Source organism: Sus scrofa, chromosome 6 (assembly GCF_054392235.1).
Source record: "Sus scrofa isolate SSC_HxYL_T2T_F1_AM1 chromosome 6, Sscrofa_HxYL_maternal_Yorkshire_Landrace_v2.0, whole genome shotgun sequence".
In the NCBI taxonomy this organism is placed as follows: domain Eukaryota; kingdom Metazoa; phylum Chordata; class Mammalia; order Artiodactyla; family Suidae; genus Sus; species Sus scrofa.
The window spans coordinates 172,822,054-172,835,571 of record NC_139388.1 but is presented as its reverse complement, the minus strand read 5'-3'; the positions used below and the strand labels follow the sequence as shown (position 1 = coordinate 172,835,571).

General features: G+C 52.0%; 1 long non-coding RNA gene across 1 annotated transcript in view; it reads left to right on the top strand.

Moving 5' to 3' along the window:
• Positions 1–13,518, top strand: part of LOC146403038 (uncharacterized) — a 122,930-nt gene that overhangs the window by 42,484 nt on the left and 66,928 nt on the right. Inside the window, exon 3 of the long non-coding RNA XR_014808556.1 lies at positions 6,665–6,745. This is a non-coding gene — a long non-coding RNA (uncharacterized LOC146403038). The remainder of the gene's footprint in view (positions 1–6,664; positions 6,746–13,518) is intronic.

Below are 13,518 nucleotides of genomic sequence, written 5' to 3'. Positions count from 1 at the left end.
GGTCTGACCTGCTGGCCCTGGCACACCCCTGGGGGGTCCACCTCGGTGCTGGTCCTGATGCCCTTCTCCGCCCGCCTTGCCATCTGGGCAGGTGGAAGGGCCTGGGCCGCTGCCTCCTGGCCTCAGCGGGGACACAAGGGCTGGGGCTCAGGTGGGCAGAGGACGGGCGAGGGGCACAGTGCCATGAGACAGAGTGTGCCTGGCTTGGCCCCTGCATCCCCCCTGAGTGGTGTGGGGGGCCTGGCCTGAGATCAGAGGTCCACCCGCGTCAGCCCCCACCCAGACCTCGCGTCAGCAGGCGCCTTCTCAGCACAGAACAATGCGAGCTCTTTGAAGGGTTGGGCAGCAGGGGATGGGTGTTTCTCCAAACACAGGGCCTCCTTTGCAAAACAGGCTTTGATTCCCAGGCCCGGAGGCCCCAGGTGCCTGTTGGGCGGCAGGCGGGGGCTGGGGGCTTTGTTTGGCAGGAAGAGGGGCCTTGGAAACTCAGGAACAAAGCCCGGGACAGAGCTGGCCGGGGCTGCAGGCTGGCCTGGGCAGATAGGACAGGGCTGGGATGCCAGTGGGGGAAGCGGCCCATGTGTCTCAGCCTGGCCCACACAGGGGCGTTCTGGCCTCTTCTCCTGATGGGTCCTGGCTCTCTCATGTATACGGCAGGTGCTGTTGGACACTCCAGCTGTCATAGTGGTCTGCTGGTTCCCCAAATCCATTTTTAGGAACGAAGTAGGTAAAATCCAGAGTCCAGGACACAGAATCCAAGGGGTGGGAAGGGCAAAGCACTGCCCCGGAGGCCCCTGGCCTGCTCTCAAGGATGGAAGGCGCTTACCTTCTGCCATAGTCCAGGCTGGGTACGTGATGTGCATGTGGCTCTGATTTAACCCTCGTTTTCTCACTTGACCCTGGCCTACAAGGCCCCGTAGGACCTCTCAGAGCTCACATCCTGCTATTCTCCTTGGACCTCCTCCGCTCCAGCTGCCCTGGCCTCTTTCAGTTCTCGAACATCCCCACACTGAGGGGTCCCCCCGCCCCGAAAGCTCTGGCATGGCCGACCCCGCCCCGCCTTCATGCCTTGGCTCTCAAGGGGGCCTGGCTGCCCTGACCGCTCTGCAGGCCGGGCCTGCCGGCCCCCTGAACCTTCATTCCCCCTCAGCCTGCGTTTTCCCCTCTTAACACGACACACGGTGGTTTGTTTATCGTGCTGGTTGTTGCCTTTCTGTCTCTTGACTGCATGTCAGCTCCGCTCGATCAGGCCCCTTTGTCAGTGTCAGTCCCTCATGTACCCCAAGCACACACAACAGGGCCCACTTCAGCGGTGGCACTTGCAAAATTAATTCTCTGTCACCACGGCGCGGCTATGGCGCCCAGTCGTTTGGTCAGCACTGGTCTAGATGCTGCTGCGAAGGTATCTGCAGGTGCATGACTCGTGTTTGCAATCGGTGGACTCGAAGTCAAGCTCATCGCCCTTCAGAATGTGGGCGGGCCACATCCAGTCGCTGAGTGGCCTTCGGAGCAAAGCCGCGGATTCCTGAGTCAGGAATTCTCCTCAAAGACTCTGTCGCATCGCAACTCTGCCTGGGTTTTCTGCCAGCTAGCCTGCAAGACTGAGGCTCAAGACCCCAGTGTCAACTCTTAACCTGACTTGCCAGCCTTCTAGGCTGCCCTAGAGAGTTCAGATCCCCCCCCCCCTCAAAAGAAGGGGAATTTATCAATTCCTCAAAAGCACCCTTTCTCTCTCTTTCTCTCTGAAACCTATTGGTTCTGCTTCTCTGTAGAACCTGACAAATACGGCCCTCGAGAAGTGCTAGAACTGAAACACACGTGGTGGCTGTTTTGTGGGTAAAATAAACAATTGAACACCAGCAATTTTGTTCAGTTCAACCTGCTGTTTGTGGAGTGAATGAATGAATGCATAGCAAAGCAATCCTGAGGTAGGTGACGGATAGAGAAACCCAGATTGCCAGAGATTTAGCTGCTTGCTCCGAAAGGCATGGGGAATAAGTGGCAGGGCTGGAACTTAAACCGCAGCTCGAGTCCAAGGCCAGTGCCCCTGACAAATGCAGCAGCTTTGCCTTCTTTAACCAGCCAGCCGGCCACGGGCTGGGAGTTCCCACGCAGGGCGCGTCACTGTTGTGGTCCCCCGTCTGAGGGGTCACAGTGTGGCTGAGAGTCTGGATGAGTTTAAATGCTCCTCAGCTCAAGCTCTGAAGCAGTCGTGAGTGCGGCTGTGCCAGCCTTGGGGCTCTGGTGGCCTTCCTTGATCCCAGGGTCTTTCTGCGGCCGCTGGTGGCCCACTGGCCCAAGGGAGAGTCTGGAGGGAAACTGACAGGAGGGCATCCTCTCTGGCGTCACTGCAGGTGGAGGCGCCCAGGGAGGAAGGCAGCGTGCTGTGCTGGATCGTGGGGCACAGGTGGCCTTGGGGGCAGAGGACCCGCGTCTCGGACTTGGCAGCCAGGCGGCTCTGCCAGTGTGCCTAATGTCTCCGCATCTCAACCTCCCCATAAAGGGGCTGATCACGCTTCAGCCCTGGTCTTATTTCCAAAATGAGATGAAATCACGCATGTAAAGCACTTCAAATCCTGAGTGCTCAGTAAATAGTAGTTACTATTATACTTTGAGCAAATGTTTATCACTGCAAAGTTTCAGCTCTTGCTAGAAGCGAAGAAGTCAACATGGGCTTTCACTTGGGGGCCCTGAGTTACGCCCCTTTGTCCCTGCCAGGATTCCTTCCCCCTGGAGGAGGATCTGACTGGGGGTGTTTGAGAGCTGCTCTGCTCTGGTGAGTTTATTCTGGCCAGGTGTCACCCTCGGGGGCATTCCTATTTTAGACCTGAGCTTTCCTTCTGGCTCGAAAGGCTTTGTGTGCTGTTAAAACAAAAACAAAAACAAAAAGCACCAGTATTTCAGGCTCCTGGAAATGACACCTCACAGCAGATAATTATAGCACGTCACATTTTGCACAAAAGCTGGTGTTTATGTTAAAACTGTAAGGGAGGCCTGACAGCCACAGGTACGATAATCCTGATTGGAAGCAGATGGAGGAACTCAGAGAGGAGACACAGCTTATCTGAAGTCATCAAGCTCTAAACTCCACGTGCTCTGCTCCCTCCTGTGCTGTGGAGCTGGGCTTACTCCCGGGCAGTGTGGACTTCACAGGGAGCGGGCAAGACAGTTCTCTGGGCTGCAGGAAGAACTTCTCTTTATATTCATTTAAAAATTTTCTTTTATTCATTTATTTATTTTTGCTTTTTAGGGCCGCACTCTCGGCATATGGAGGTTCCCAGGCTCGGGGTCGAATCAGATCTACAGCTGCCGGCCTCCGCCACAGCCACAGCAACTGGGGATCCGAGCCGTGTCTGTGACCCACACCACAGCTCATGGCAACACCGGATCCTTAACCCACTGAGTGAGGCCAGGGATCGAACCCACTTCCTCATGGTTCCTGGTCGGGTTTGTTTCTGCTGCGCCACAGCGGGAACACCTATAGTCATTTTTTTAAATCATGAAAAAGTCATTAAGCTTTATTGCTGTTTAATATAAACATATATGTAAGAGTTAGAAGTAAAATGCACACATATTTTAAACAGCATGCTTCGATTATTTTTAACCAATAGCGGTTATGAGATCAAAGAGGTTTGGAGACCACGGCTCTGGGGAACCAATGCTGAACTTTGCCTTTCGGGAGGGCGTCCTTCCCGCTCTGGGGCTCAGCGCAGGCTGGGTCTCTGCAGGGGACCACCAGGGACCCACGGCATCACCTTGCAGACGCTGGTGGATCTTCAGCCTGGTCAGAGCTGTCTGCTCCCCCCGACTCCCTGACTTGTCTGGCTCCCGCTGGCCCAGGAGGTTACCCGTGCTGGAACCTCCAACAGCCTTTCCTGTTGTCAGAGCCCAAGTGTGGAAGAAGGAGTCTGAACCTCCCGTCCCCTTCCCATCCTGCTGGGTGACAGTCTGTCCTGGGAGTGAGAGTAAACAGAGGAGGTGACAGTGTCAATAAATGCCTCCCGTGCGGCCCTGGCCACACACATGGCCTGTCCACTAAGGGACACAAGTGGGCTGTGCTTGGGGCCCTGCCTATGAGACCCACAAGTATAGATGTTAAGAAGACAGGAAGTAGTAATAAAAATAAAGAACAAAAAGGAAAAGAATGTCTCTTTCTGAACTCCGGAAAAAATATATATATTTTTTAATGGCCATACCTGCAGCATATGGAAGTTCCCAGGCTAGGGGTCAAATCTAAGAGGCAGCTGCCAGCCTACCCGACAGCCAGAGCAATGCCAAATCCGAGCCGCATCTGTGACGTACCCCACAGCTCACGGCAATGCCGGAACCTTTAAACCCTTGAGCAAGGCCAGGGATCAAACCCGCATCCTCATGGGTTCTAGTCAGGTTTTTAACGCGCTGAGCCACAAGAGGAACTCCCTGGAAGAGATCTTAAGAGGACAGTTCTGGGTGATACAATGTCCGGCCTCTCAAACCTTATCACACTTCGGGTGATGCGTAGCAGGCTGGCCTCCAGAGTAAAGGTCACCCAATACGTATGAATTTCCCAGGCACTTACAAATACGTAATGAACACGTGTCCGGGAGCCTCCTGATTAAGGAGGGAACAGGAAGATGGTACCACTGTGTCGGAGGAGAGTTAGGAAACCTCATAGATGTGGGCCGTACGACTGCTGATGTATTTAAAAATGTTTACAAAGTGGGTCTACCCAGGGGGCCGTCATCAAGGTCATTCCACCGGAGGCAATTCCCTCGCACTGCTACGGAAAAGACTACTTTGCGTTATTATGATCGATTTTCCGTTACTTAGAGAGCTGTAGCCTATCTCAAGGATGATAAAATGTGAAGAGAACCTGGAAGAGGACTCTAGGACCTGGCAGCCAGTGATCCTTTGCGCCAGTGTCAAAGTCTCCCTAAAAATTTCCCCTGATACCAGAAAAAGAAGTGCGGCCTATCTACCCAGAGAACTTTATGAAAACCTTTATTTGAATCCGATCGGGAGATCATCCATCCTTTTCTCCACGTGGATGATTCCAGAAAGGGCAGCGTGCTGTCAGGACGCTGGGGATCCTGGTCAGTCCAGCACCACCACTCCGCTGTCAGGCGGCCTCGGACCATTCCCTTCTGTCTGAGCCCGTGACACTGACTGACAAAATGGGGACAATTACAGCGAGACGCAGAAGGCAAAGGAATTGCACCAGGCCTGGCACAGAGGGGAGCTCAGGGCATGGGGTTTTCCTTCGCCACTGCTTAAAACCATCCCCCAAAGGCAACTCAGGTTGCCTAACTAACCCAAAAGGCACGCCCGTCTTTTCCAGTGGCAGAGACTGCCCGTTTCAGTTCCTTGGTACCTCCAACTCCGTGAGACCGCATGTGGTTGGCGTTTTGTCTGTGGAGACATCCAGAGGCACCGGGCGAGCCTTGCGGCTAAAGCCTTCTTTGGAGAAAGATGGAACCTGGTGTCTCCAAAGGGCAGGTGTCTGGGGCTGTAGGGAGTGGGGGCAGTTTGTGAGTCTAGTGCAGCGCTCCGGAGAGACGTTGGTCCAGGGGAAGATTTGGACTAGGCCAGGGGTCCTACCTTTGGAAGGTTGGTCAGAGACGTCTTTGGAAACCTGATAAAATCCCTACACCCCTTCCCCCACATATACATGTGTGTGCCTGAGAGACTGCAGCAGGCTCTTCTTTAGAGGGGCTGGGCCTGGAATAGGGCACCTTCTGCAGCCCCTTCCCCTCCGCTCACTGAGTGTCTTTGGCTTCAGAGGAACAGAGAGCCAGTTTCACAGGAGAAGGAAGCCCCAGCGTGAGAGGTTCCGAGTGATGGGGACAGATGAGCTTCCAGGCCAGGATGGGGCTCAGCCCTGTTAGAGCCTTGCCTCTCTTGTCCAGTGGGCTGCCTAAGTCTCTGTCCCCCCACAGCAGAGGACAGCATGGAGGGCGTGGGGGTGGGAGGTCTCAAAGGAAAGCATGGGACCTTGAGCTTCTCCCTCCCCAGTTCATACCCCCACCCAGGGAAGGTGAAGCCAGTTTAAAATTTGTGTCAACTGGTGTATCACTCTGCTCTCCCTTCAAAGAGAGCTTGCTACTCAGCTGTTACGGGTTTCCTAGGGCTGCCATAATAAAGTGTCACCAACTGTGTGGCTTAAATTACAGTAATTATTTATTTCACAGTTCGGGAGGCTAGACGTCTGAAATCAAGGACTTACTAGCTCCTCCGAAGGTGCTAGGGAAGGGTCTGTTCTAAGCCTTTCTCCTAGCTTCTGGTAGCCCCTTGTACTCCCTGGCTTGCGGCTGCATCCCTCTAATCCTCCATCTTCCTGCGGTGTTCTCCTTGTGTGCCTCTGTCTTCACATGGCCTTCTTCGTATAAGGACACTACTCATACGGGATTAGGGGCCCACCCTCCTCCAAAGTGACCTTGCAACAACCCTCTTTCCAAACAAGTTTACATTCAGTGGGTAGGGGTGGCGGCTACCATGTCTTTAGTGCAGGGCTGGGGGACATCGTTCACAACAAGCTACCAGGAGTGCAGTGAGTGGACCCCCCCTTACCGAAGCACTTTGGGGTAGCACACTTTCCATGGGCAGCTCTCAAGCAGCGGGAAGAAGCTTTATGAGGTCTGCATCACAATCAGATGGCCTAATCCTGCTCTTCCTTCATCTTTCACAGGCATCACTTCCCAGCGAGTATTTTGTACTTCTTACTCCATCACAGTGTGTGCTTCCTGAAGGACAAACGCTGGCACAGGAGGTAAGGTGGATTTATCTACTGGATCACTTGCTGCCCAGCTGTAAAATGAAGACCTCGTCCCCAGGGGTGTGGGAAGCATGATAGTCCCAGGTACAAATGGTGGCTCAGTTGCTAAAACTTCCATTGGTAACGCTTGGAAGAATGTTCCCGTGGAAGGAACACCTGGCTGTGCGATGATAAAGGTGTTTGAAAAGCACAGGGGAAATGTAGACACAGTCAGTGGAACTAGCCGGTTGTGTTAAGTCCCATAAGTTATACTGACCCTTCAGAGAGCTCATGAAAAGCTGGGAGCACTTAAAAACTAAGCGTAAAGGGGCTTTTTGGTGGTATACGAAGTAAACCTTTATTTCTTGCAGAGAGAGAGGGAGAGCAGAAAAGGTTTATGATCAAAATCCAGGATAGACCAGCTTCAAAGATGAAGAATGCTCCGCTGAGACAAGTCTCCTATACTGAGGTCAGGCCCTCGTTGGCCTAGTTAGGAAAATCTGAGACCCGACACGTAGGAAGGAGGCACCTGTATGTTTTGGCTCCCCAGACTCTGCATTATCGGAGCGTGCAGAGGTGGCCCACCCCTCTCCACCAAGAGATAGCACTCCTTGTGTGCAGGAAGATACCGAGGCGGCTTCTCGCCAGCCGGCGATAGGGGTCTTCTCTAGAGTCTGCCCCAGTCTCCTTTCCTGGCTGCCAGGCTGATAATCAGAACCAAGTTGCATCGTGACCCAGCCCGACTCCTATATGGGAGGAAATGGACTGTACCCCAGAAGAACTCTAAGAATTATACCGTATTTTAAGAGATCCAGAACAGATGACTGGATAAGGGGATTATTTACTTGGGGATATGGGATTTAACCCTCTGGCAAGGATCCAAGGGGACAGTGCAAATCTGCTGCTTAGGAAGCTCCTAGAAACCTGGAGAACATGATGGTGCCTGCCAAGCAAGGGTGAAATGCCTGAACTGCCACTGCGAATGGAGGGGAAAGGGATTAAAATGTCAGAGAAGCAGACGTGCTAGAGTGGATATATCATGTGAGGTCAAAAACCCATCCGAGGATGATAGTCCACGGGAGTCCAAAGGGGACATCATGCACCAAGTTCATCAGGAGTGTGTTGGTGCGAGGGCACCAGTGTCATTCGGCTCAATGGTGGCTCTCTCCTCTGCGAGAAGAGGTGATGGTGGGAGGTGATGGTAGAATAGACTGTCACCGAGCTTGGCCTTTTGGTAGCAGTGGGAGTTATGGCTCCTCCGAAAGCCAGGAGGTCACAGTGACTATAAAACTACAAAATTTACGGTGGCAGCCAGGGGAGCTTGACCTTCAGAGGGCTGTGGAGACGGTTAACAGAATAAGCTGCCCTACAGGCAAAATAGAGTAAATCAATGAGGGTATATCGTTAAGAGAAAGCAAGAATGTTTAAGCAGCAGGTTTAGGTTGGTGGCCCCGGTAAAATATCTCTTGCCCAATTCTTGGGCCTGGTCCACATTTTAGGTCTTTGTGTTAGTAGAAGGGAGAACTTGTTGACTGAAGAGGTGGCTGTGACTCCAGGAGGAAGGGGTACTACACCACGGCAAGCATATATTGGGGATTTTTCCAGTCCTTCCACAAAGGGGCTGTTGGCCATTTACCCAGAGTCTGTTTATGTGGGGGATGTGAATAACCAGATATTTCTAGGACAGTTAGACCCAGGGTCTGAGGTGACACTGATACCCAGAAACCTGACACGTCATTATGGACCTACATACGAGAGACAAGTACCAATGGAGTCCTGCCCAGAGTCCAGCCTATAGTAGACCCACGGGGGATGTGAGTGTCCCAAGCACGCATTTATCTGATCTCTGAATGTATAGTTGGGGTTGACATACTTGGCAGATGGAATAATCCTTACATTGGGTCATGACCTATGGAGGGAAAGTTAGCATAGTGGAGAAGGCCAAATGGAAGTCTCTGAAGCTGTTCTCCTTTCTCTTCTTCCCTCTCCACTCTCTGTTCTCCATACTCCACCCCAACCAAGACAGTACATCAAAACCAATGCTGTATCATGGGGAGGCGGCAGATATTGACGCTGTCATTAAGGACCCCAGGATATGGGAGCGGTGGTCCTATCATATTTTTGTTTAGTTTATCAGTCTGGTCCTTGCAGAAACCAGATGAATTCTAGAGTGTGATGACAGACACCTGAAAGTTCTACCAAATAGAAGCCCCAAATGCAGCTGCCCTGGAGACCTAGGGTCTTTGCCAGAGCAGACGTATATGGCTTCAGGTGCAGGATATGCTGCCGTTGACTTGGCAAATGTGAAGGTCAGGAACAGCTCCTACTCACATGGGATGAACAAGAGTGTACCTTTGTAGTTTTGTTCCAGGGCCTTGTTAAATCTCTTGCTCTTTGTCACAACATGAGCCAAGGAGTTGTAGACCCCCCAGACATCCTGCAGAACGTCGCACTGACTGTGACCTTGAGGACGTTATACTAACCAAGAGGATGAGCAAGAGGTGACTAGCAAACTGAGGCTTTGATAGGAAGCTTTCTAGTGTGTGCTCTAGAAAGTGCCTTGCAAAGATCCACAAATCGCTGCATTTTGCTTTCTGCCACCATAAAGCAAAATGCTAGCTGGACTTTTTTGGGTTCTGAAGGCACACATTCCCTATCTAGGGATACTGTTCCAGTCCATATGACGACGTGAAAGGCTCCCAGCTTTGAGCAGGGCCCAGGGCTGGAAAGGACTCTGCAGCAAGAACAGGCTGCAATACGAGGATGCCTCCCTCATGGGCTGTCCACAGCAGCAGATCTTGGGGTTGGAGATGCCAGTTTAGAAAACCATGTGGTGTGAGTCTGGTGGAACGCCCCAGAAGGAGAATCGCAATGCAGGCCTTGGGGTGAGGATTGAAGGCTTGGGTCCCATAATCTGACCTGACAAGGTGACAGCTCAGGGGAGGGGCGGGGGTTGAGAACCGGTAGTTGAGGAAGGAGACGATGAGTTCCCAGTTGAAGTTCTAAGAGTGGCTGCAGTGATGGGAGCTGGAGTTTGTCCCATCATCCTCCCTCTTCCAAGACGGGAGAGATGTCGGCCAGGAGCTTGGAGATGTGTATCCGTACAGGGAATAGGTGGACTGTGGGAGCCATGGAGTGGTCGCACTGCTTGGACCTCTCTTCAGTGAAGAACTTACTACTCAACTGTGAGGGGAGCCGTAGGTGACAGCTTCTGGCTGCAGAACCTTCAGGCCGAGGTCATGCTCTCCGGGCAGCTCCCAGCTGATGAGAAGCACATGGGTGCTAGGAACTGGCCATTTCTGGCCAATGTGAGACTCTCCTAATGGGCAGTCCTTACTTGGGAACTTCCCAGCGTGTTGGCTGGACTTTGTTTTGCATCATGGCCTGACAGCAGTCTGAGCAAACTTTCGGGGTCTGGGATCACACCAGGTAACCTGGGCTTTTGGCGTCCATTTGGTGGATCTGGAGAGTGAGAGACTTGTTCTCAGGCCCTATTGGGAGGCCATGCCTTTCCTCTGCAGCTTCTGGAAGTTGAAACAGTGTAGGCTATGGGGTCAGACATACTTGGGTTCCAACCCCAGCTTCTTCATTGATGAGTCGTGGAGCTTTGGGTTCTGTGCTTCATGAAGAGGCCTCATCTTTATCATCTGATTCCTTTCTTTCTCTTCCACACCACAGACCCAGCCAAAATCCCTCAGGGGCAGATTCTCTGCCAGGACCTGCCAATGAGCAATTGAGGAGACGTGTCTATTTCCAAGACCACTCTTTCTCTCCCTGGCTCCTCATTTCCCCACAATACCTGCCTCCTATAATTCCCAGAAAGATGCCAGGCACTCAGACGTCTGGGCTGAAATTTGGTGAACTTTCTTCCATCTCTACTTGGTATCAGGTTCTGCGCTAGGCACCTTCCCATAATTACATTCACAACAACCCAATGAGGCAGGAGCCAACAGAGGCTCAGTACATAGAGGAGGTGAGGTTGGGATGGACCCCAGCCCATTGTCCTCCTAACCTGGTCCTCTCCCTCCAGTGCAAGTGTGACTGGGCGGGATCACTGCCCCAGTCTTCAGGGATGGAGATTCTGAGAAGCCTGACTCATTAGGTAACTGCAGAGCCGGAGCCTCAGTGAATTCAGCCTGCTCTGGCTTGGGGTGTTTATGTGCTGGAAGAGGCAGCTGCTGAAGGAGCTTCTGGGGTCAGCAGAGTCATGGTAGGCCCTGAAGGCTTGTTGGAGAGCCGAGGACTACCAGAGCTCTTTTGGATGACAGCAAAAGTAATGATGACAGGGCTAATGGCGGCTTGTTAAATCCTGACTACGTGCCTGACACCAAGGGTTTACAAACATGATCTCGTTCAATCCTCCCAGGCATCCTGAGCGTTGAGCTTTCCTTGATGCAGATGTGTGACTCCCTTGATAATGAGGGACGGCCCTTCACCCCAAGAGACCATGCTCGTCCAGCACCCCCGCCTTGCCCGTGACTCCTCCCTTGCGCTGGTTCCTCAAGCTCGCCCCAGGGTTTGGGTTGGATCCCGGAAAGGATGAACCCTTCCTAGGTGTAGCCGTGTCCCATCTCCCTGAACCACTGAGACCTAAAGAAGATGGAAGAGACTTTCTGAACCCTGTGCAGAGCAAGAGAGGAAAATTACGGTACACGGTTTATGTTTATAGAACAGAACAGAATTTTATAGAACAGACTGTAACCCAAAGGACACTGCCTTCTTTATCAAGGAGGAAGCTCTTCAAACCAGAGAAGCAGAACAATCCTGGCTAATACTAAGTTAAAGACCTAACTACCCTCAACTTCCTTTGCTTTGTTTGAGGCCCCTCCAGGCAGAGATGGGTCATTCCAGGGGCCCTTCTGGGGAGGTGAGTTTCCAGGAAGGAATAATAAAAAAAAACACTGCCTCAATTTGAGCATGGGAAAAATATGGTACATTGAGCTTATGATAATCCTAGGCAAAATTCCAGAAGTTCCTTTTCTAAGCAGGGATTATAGAGAGCCAAGACGGGTTCACATAGGTCAAGGCATGCCTAACTCTCCACATTTCCCCTGTAGGAAGGGTGATCAGAGCATGTTGTGGGAAAAGTACCACAGAATCAGAAATTTTTAGGGCTGCACCTGTGGCATAGGGAAGTTCCCAGGCTAGGGGTCGAATCGGAGCTACAGCTGCCGGTCTACACCACAGCCACAGTACCATGGGATCCGAGCTATGTCTGCGACCTACCCACAGCTCACAGCAACGCCAGCTCCTTAACCCAATGAGCAAGGCCGGGGATCGAGCCTACATGCTTATGAATACGAGTCGGGCTCTTAACACACTGAGCCACAACAGGAACTCCCAGAATCAGAATTTAAAAATAAGACTTTGGTGCTCTGAGAACCACACTGCGGAAGAAAGGACAGAGCTCACTGGCCAGGGTCTGGGATCTCCCACACCCCAGGGCCTTACATATCAAAATTACAGGCTTCCTTTTATAGCAGAGTAGACTCAAGTGCTACCAAAATTTGTCTTGTGGTCGGTAATGGCGGAAGAGCCTTGGGGCACACAAGTGAGAAGGATGAAGTATGTGGAGGTGATGAATGCTTGTAACAGACCTTTGCGAGACAGTGATAATATTTGTCCAATAAAGCTCTCGGGATCTAGAAAGTTTTTAGAGTTTGTCTGTGGGACTAAAGCATCAAGAATCTATTAAACACGTGACATGGATTAAGGAGAGGCTGATGGCCACGTCTGGTACCACCGCACTGAGGTGGATTTTGCTGTCGATGAGGTTTTGAAACATCTTTCACACATATCTTTGTGGGTTAGTGGAAAAATACAGACTGAATCTTCACTCAGCCTTCACGCGGCTGGTTGAAGCCCTCTGCCCAGGGTGAAAGGAATACGTTAATTCTGGTAGATGGGACTCTGCCTCTTTGATGACCCAGAGCGTTGGCAGTATGGTCCTTCCACAAAAGCTCACTGGGGTCGGTGTGGGTGTGCCCTGAGTGAAGGAAGGGAATGTGAGTCTAATGGGTGAGAGGAGAGCCTGCAAGGTGCCTCCTGGTCCCAAGACTGGTCCCGCAGCACCCTCCCCCTGCCTGCACGGAGTGGCTGTTTCGTATTCTGGAGGCCCTGAGGGGAGGGGTTCAAGTTCATGCTGTGGAGTCAGACTGCCTCCCACCCGCCTCTCCCATCCCGTTCCAGTCTCAGCCCTGGCGTTTACTAGTTGGGTGACCTTAGGCAAGTTAATAATTGATCTGTCTCATTATTTTCATCTGAGAATGGGGATGATTGTGGTGCCTCTTTCATAGTGTTGGAACACTGGCTTTTTTCCCTCTGACTTGTGACCCACAGTAAGAAACATTCTACATCAAGACCCGTTTCCACATTCCGGCACACCACACACACACAGACACACAGACACACACGCACGTATATACATACCCGGAAAAGATGTTTCCAAACCACCCCTGACCCCGAGGCTGGTTGATGAACAACGACATTCTCTGCTCTATTCTGTTCTTTCATTAAGCGAAACGATGGTTTAGAACCACTGAGAGGCTGTTTACCACTGACAGGGGTCACCACCTGTAGTCTGAAAAACACTGGCTTAAGGTCTTTCTGGAATATTTTGTTCAGCTCCCCAAGCTTACTTTTTAAGAGGAACTGTTTTCAAGCTAGAGGAGGTCCCCGAGGGACTGGGGAGGCTCTTCCTTCTCTTCCTCCCGTTTCCACCTCTCTCCCACCCCCTCGTTTGATTGTTGCTGCATTTTTTCCTGCGTTCACCCACTTGTCGTAGATTT